At 37.7% G+C, this 6,480-nt stretch overlaps 1 non-coding gene across 1 annotated transcript; it reads left to right on the forward strand.

Moving 5' to 3' along the window:
* The first annotated feature begins 3,235 nt into the window (after positions 1-3,235).
* LOC113754618 lies at positions 3,236-3,370 on the forward strand. Its single transcript, XR_003465298.1, has one exon. It is a non-coding gene; the product is annotated as a small nucleolar RNA snoR74 (small nucleolar RNA).
* Positions 3,371-6,480: the final 3,110 nt, after the last annotated feature.

Below are 6,480 nucleotides of genomic sequence, written 5' to 3' on the forward strand. Positions count from 1 at the left end.
CACTCCATAAAATCTCTTCTTTAGGTGTTAGTAAGTGGTTTGGTGAAGTGTTTTGGGAAGCTAAGGTGACAAACAACTCTTCCTCTCTTGTTTACTAGGTGAGTGGTGATTGAACTTTCTCCTTCACTTAATGAAGCTTAATTAGTGCCTAGTGGTAGTTAAAGTGATGAATTTTGTGGTTTACTTCTTGGTTTTGGATGAATTGATGAAGTTTCAATTTATTGATGAATTTTCTGGTTTAATATGAATGTGATGTTGTGGCTATCCTTGATGATGAGAACTGATGTTTAATGACTCTAGGAGGTGGAAAAGGTGGAAGATTGCAATTAATTTCTGTTTTGGAAGAAATCTGGAAAATTAGGGTTCTTGGTTCTTCATTCTGTCCGAAATTTTTGGTCCTAGATAGAGGCCGAGTTGGCCTTACCTCAAAACATGAAAGTTATAGGGAATAACATTTTAGAGGTACCTACAAAATTTCAGGTCAATCGGAGTAGTGTGGAATGAGAAAAGTCGAAATTAATATTGCTGTTCTGGTTTTATCCGAAATTGGGATTTGCGACTGTAATTGGCTGTTTTGGTCTAGATTGCTTCCGAATTGGTTGTTGAGGCCTTCTGATGAAATTTAACCCTGTTTCTTAGTTTTCAGCTGGTTTTGGAATTTCTGGATTTGGACTTGTAGAGCCTGAGTTATGATGTTTCCGCTAGAATGCGTTTTGGTGAATCTGTTTTACGTTGTTGATGAAGTATCTTGAATTTTTGACCTGTTTGCACTCAAAACTGGGTTGAGTGACCTTCTGTGATGTTGTAGCCCTATCTTTTAGCTTTGAAATGGTGGGTCTTTCACCCTCATCCGATAATCGTGGTGCATTTGGTGCTATTACCGCAAAGTAAAGTCAAAACCTATTTTTTTCAGGGCCAAAGTTAATTGCATGTCCGAAATTTCTGGTTTTCTTTAATGTTTGTATATGTTTATGGAACCCTATTGGGGTCATACTTGGCATTGGTTTATGACTCGTTATCGAGTCTCCTTGTACTTGTTTGCATGTTTTAGGGCTTGCTTTCATTCCGGTCTTTTCCTAGCTAACTTTTGTACTTGTACTACTTTGAGCCTCGTGAACGGCTTTTGGGAAATGAGATGACTTTTGTGTGAGATGTTGGGACTGATTTGAGGAAATAATGAAGCCTTAATGGCTGGAAAAGTAAGAAATTTAGGGGAAGTGCTGCCCGATTTTCTAGGCCGTTTGGTTCTTTTAAGTTGGATTTGCCTTTTGGTAGAAATGAAAGGGCTTTTGGGTTGTTGAACCTAGGTCTTCATGTTATCTTTTTATTCCCAAAAATCATGTTTTGTACCCTTGCATTTGTAATTATTTGGCGAGGCATACGACAAGTAGTCGAGCCTCATGTGCATTTTGTTTACTCGATTATGGATGTGAAACCTTCAATTGGTTTATTGTGATTATTTTAGGGTTTCTTGGCGATTAAGGCCAATCTGAAGTAAAAACTTTTGAAGTTGAATCGGTGAGTGTACCACTCCCCTCCATTGCTGTTTAACTTGATTTCTGCTCTGTAATCTGTTTATTTGTTCGAGACGAGGGTGTACTTTATCACACTCGTTCTCTTGTCTGTTCATATGCCAATTTACTATGCAAAATTTGAATCTGTTATCTGTGTCTGCATCTGTTCGGATTTCTATGACTTATGAGTTCAATCCTGTGGCTAAGTTATTCGAGTCGGGCCGGCAAGGGCCTGGACGATTAGATAACGAACCACGGTAGTCTGTTCGGGGATCTTTGGGTATTGAGACCCTTGATTCCGGTATACTCGAGTATTACCATTTATGTTCGAATACGGTGAGCGGGCCCGGTAAAGGGGTGTTTGGTGGATGGAATTCGGTGCGAAGTGAGGTCTACGGACGCGTTGGTTCTATATACGTTGACGGAGAGTCAACCGGTTTGGATCAAGTATTGCGCTGGAAATTTGGCTCCTGAGAGCCACCTGTATCCTTCTGATTTGAATCATTGGTTACTTTACTTTACATCTGACATGTGTATCTGATTTGTTAAATGTGAAATGCCATGATTTTAATGCTATCTGTTTGGTACCTCATTGAGCGCAAGCTCACCCCTTTCTGTTCCTTTTGTTTTCCTTACAGGAAAATAAACACTTTTGGTCTGGATTTGACAAATGGCTGCCAAATTGAGCTAGTTGGGCATGTCTTTTGTATAGCTCGTTGATTAAAACCCTAAGTGTACTTTTGGGGCGTTTTCTCTTTTGATTTGGCAAACCGTGTATATATATTAACTTTTGAAAACTTTTGTATGTCATTTTGGATTGTAATCGCTAAAGTTCAGATGTGAATGTTTGCTTGCTATTTCAGTTGGGTTCTGACGGGTCAGTTACTATTCATAGCCGACTTCGATTTCACTTTTAACATTTTGATTTGTTTACCCGCGTTGGTAAGATCCGGATTATATTAGCCCGTTCTATACCGAACCGTTAGTCCTGGCGAGAGCTGGGCAGGCGGTCCGCCGAACCCTTTGGTTCGCCTTAGGGTAAGGTGGGGCTGTCACACTCTCTCTCTCTCCCCCTCTCCCCCTCTCCCTCTCCCCCTCCCATACTCTCTCGTGAATTGTCTGAAAATCCAGTTCTGCATTCTGTTGAATTAATTTCGAGAACATGGTTGATTTCCTTGTTTATGTAATTGTATAACTGAAACTTTGTTGGTTTATAGGAAAAGCCAAAACCTGGAATAGTATTTCAATACAAAGACATTGATTTTATTAGCACTAAATAAACAACAAATCATTTGACAGTTTATTCATTCAATAGGTTATAGTACAACATACTACAACGCTTAATAATCAAGAACTAAATCATAAACCCCCGGTTGCTGCTTATTTCCCTCGGTTTTACTTAATCAGTTTATATATTCTGCTAGCATAGTGTTTTTTCTTGTGAATTCTTTTAATCATTTTTTCAGTTTTTTTTTCTAGTCAATTTTGTGTAAATGGTTTAAAAAGAGTCACAGTCATTTCCAGTTGCATTTGTTCAAAATATGTTTGCAAACTTGAGAACGTGCATATGTCCATGAACATATATTTGCAAACTTAATCTACTTATTTGAAGGCCATTTGGTTCTTTTCCTGCTCTATATGTATTATTTTTTTTAGTTATTTATTGGTCCTGTAGGTTCTTCTGGGGTTTTTGATTGGACTTGTCGGTAGTATAACATGATGAAAAAGCAGAGGCCTGTTGTCGTTTATTGTGAATGGGTCTCTTGTAAACTTCAGGGAAATAAAACTTGGCATTGTTATTGGGTGAATCTCTTGAGCTCACAATGTATCCGAAATGTTATTATTGTGCTACAACCTAATTCATATGGATTTCTCTATTGGTTTCTGTAGTTAAGTGCTTTTTTTTTGTAGTTAAGTGTTATTTTTTTAGGGCTCTTGAATCAGCTGTTTGGGCTGGTTTTTGCACTTTTTTCTTGGCTGATATTTTTCTGCTTGGGATGATTTAATATGGAAAATTTGACAGAATTAAAAACCACAAGCTCGTTAGTTCCATGTATTTTATAGTATTGAATGTTTGAGAGTAAAAGATGGCTGTCTAATCATGCTTTGTTATTTTCCTTTATTCATAGTTGAATCATAATATGGATAAGTCTGCTGAAGATGCGTCTTCACAGCTAGGTAGAACAGGTGGGAATTCCACTAGTCCTGTGAATATCATTGATACAGAGGGTAGAAATGACAACGGAGAAGAGCTGGAATACTCTCTTGGTGATGAAGAATTAGGAAGTGAAGAGGAGCAGTTAGAATGCGATACACAAGCACCTGTTCAAACTTCAAACTAAGATGCTATTGAAGGTGATACTCTAGATGCTTTTAAAAAGAAAAAGAGAGTCAGAAAATCTGAAGCATGGGATGATTTCGAAGATGTGGAAGTTGGACCTCAAAAAACAATTTACTCAGAGTGTAGGCATTGCCAGTCTAGATTCAAAAAGATGAAGTCCAGTACAACTTCAAGTTTGTTAAGGCATCGGAAAAATTGTCCTAAACGATTGGAGAAACTCAAAATAGTAGAGGCACGCCAGCAAAAATTCAATTTTCCAGCTGCTGATTCTAGCTCAAATGCTCATTTCCTCCTTCATACTAGCAACTTTGACATGGCTGCCATGAGACAAAGCGCGCTAAGTGGGTGCTTATGCATGAGCATCCCTTTTCAATTGTGCAGGAAGATGGCTTCAACTTAATGATGAAAAAGGGGATGCCTGAATGGCAAAAGATTGTCTTTCCAACAAGAAAAAGGGGAATGCCTGAATGCCGGACTACCAACAAGAAAGATTGTCTTTTCGTGTATGAAAGAGAGAAGATGAAATTGAAGCATTTGTTGAGTAAAGTCAAGAAAATTAGCTTGACCACAGACCTTCGAAAGTCCAAGAACCAAAAAATTGAATACATGGTTATAACTGGACATTGGATTGACACCCAGTGAAGATTACAAAAACTGGCCTTCAACTTTGTGCATGTTCCCTCTCCACGTTCAGGCATTGCCATTGCAGATGCTATTTACAAATGCATATTGGATTGGGGCATTGAGACCAAAATTTATACAGTGTCAGTTGATAACACATCAAATAATGACACCGCACTACGATGTTTGAAGGACACCTTCTCGAGAAACAAGTGCTTGTTGGCCAAAGGAAAGTTATTCCATGTGAGATGTTGTGCTCACATACTTAACCTAATGGTTCAAGATGGCCTTAGTGAAATTCAAGAAATAATTCATGACATAAGGGCAAGTGTAGAGTTTGTAAACAAAACTGAAGGGAGGCAATTGATCTTTGGTGAAATTGTACACCAGCTGCGATTGCCTGAAAAAGTGCTGATTTACAATTGCAAAATAGATGCTAGATTGTGCTCTCAAGTTCCATGAGATGTTCTCGATATTCAAAGATAGAGAGCCAAGCTATACTTTTTGTCCTTCCACAGAAGATTGGGAAAAGGTAAAAAAGGTGTGCAGTATTTTAGGAGTTTTTTGGAATGTGACTCATGTAATATCTGGGAGTGATTATCCGATAGCTAATTTATATTTAAATGAAGTTTGTCGGATAAAAATGCTTCTAGATAGCAAAGCAAATGATGAACTCAACTTTATTCAATTAATGGTCTGGAAGATGAAGATGAAATTTGACAAGTATTGGGGTGAGTGTAATCTGATGATGTTTATAGCAGCCATCTTGGATCCCAGGCTCAAGATGCGAGTTATCAACTACTGCTTTCCATTGATATATCCTCCGCATGAAGTGCAAGCGAATATAAACAAAGTTTGGCAAGCATTCTATGATCTATATGCTGAGTATGTGGAGGTGCATGTTTCAAGTTCAAGACATTCTGGAGCAAGCTCTCAAGTAGTGACAAATGATCCAGTTAGCAAGAGTAGCAGTAGTTCATCCTCTACAATGACACACGTTACTGGAATGTGTGAATTTCTATCTCATATTCCTACTGTGGAACCCGTTCAACCAGAGAAGAATGAGCTAGATATCTACTTTGAAGATGGCCTTCTTAGTGCTACGGAGAAGTCGAGCCTGGATATTGTCAACTTAGATGCTTTGAAATGGTGGAAAAGCACAACAAAATACAAGAATTTGCCTAAGATGGCTGCTGATATTTTAGCCATTCCTGTTAGCACCTTAGCTTCGGAAGCGACATTTAGTGTTGGAACTAGAGTGCTTGACTCCTACCGTGCTTCTTTAGCTCCAGAAACTGTGGAAATGTTGATGTGTGCTGGGGATTGGTGTCGTAAGCTACACGGGGTGAAAAAAAGGGATAAGGTAATTATGTTGTAAATTACTATTTCATCTATTACAATATGTTTTATAGTTGGCTTAATCTTGGTCTTTATTATTTTTTTTTTACTTTGCAGAAATGAAGTCAACACAAGAGATTTCATTGCCTATTCCTTGAACTTTTTCATGTTTTAGGTAATCTATATTCTCAGTTTTTTGGCTATTGGTCTCTTTATTCATTTGGTTGTTGGTTTCTTTATATGTGTATATGATCTATTTGGTGGCTGGTTTCATTGCAACTAAAATGGAAGTTATTTGGCTGCTTTTGTTCCCTTTTTTTAGATGATTTTTAGCTGTTGTTTAATTTATTGTTTGGGCTGCTCATTAGTTGAATTCTGGGCAGGATTTTTAGATGCTATTTTTGTAGATTGTCTAAAACTTTGTGACTCTTTGCGGCCCTTAGCCATCTTGCTTTGATATTTTGATGTGCATATATAAGCCAATTTGAAAAAATTTTAGATGTTGGCATTAGAATGTTTCCTTCAATACTTGAAGATGAACCATTTAATGTGGTTCCATTAACTACTCTTGCTGTGTATGTTTAAGAGAGTCTTTCATAACATTTTTCTTTGAAATATTTCATGATTCTAGATTATCCATCTAGTTGATTTAGTGACAAGCTGCGG

The sequence above is a fragment of the Coffea eugenioides genome, chromosome 11, assembly GCF_003713205.1.
Source record: "Coffea eugenioides isolate CCC68of chromosome 11, Ceug_1.0, whole genome shotgun sequence".
NCBI lineage: Eukaryota > Viridiplantae > Streptophyta > Magnoliopsida > Gentianales > Rubiaceae > Coffea > Coffea eugenioides.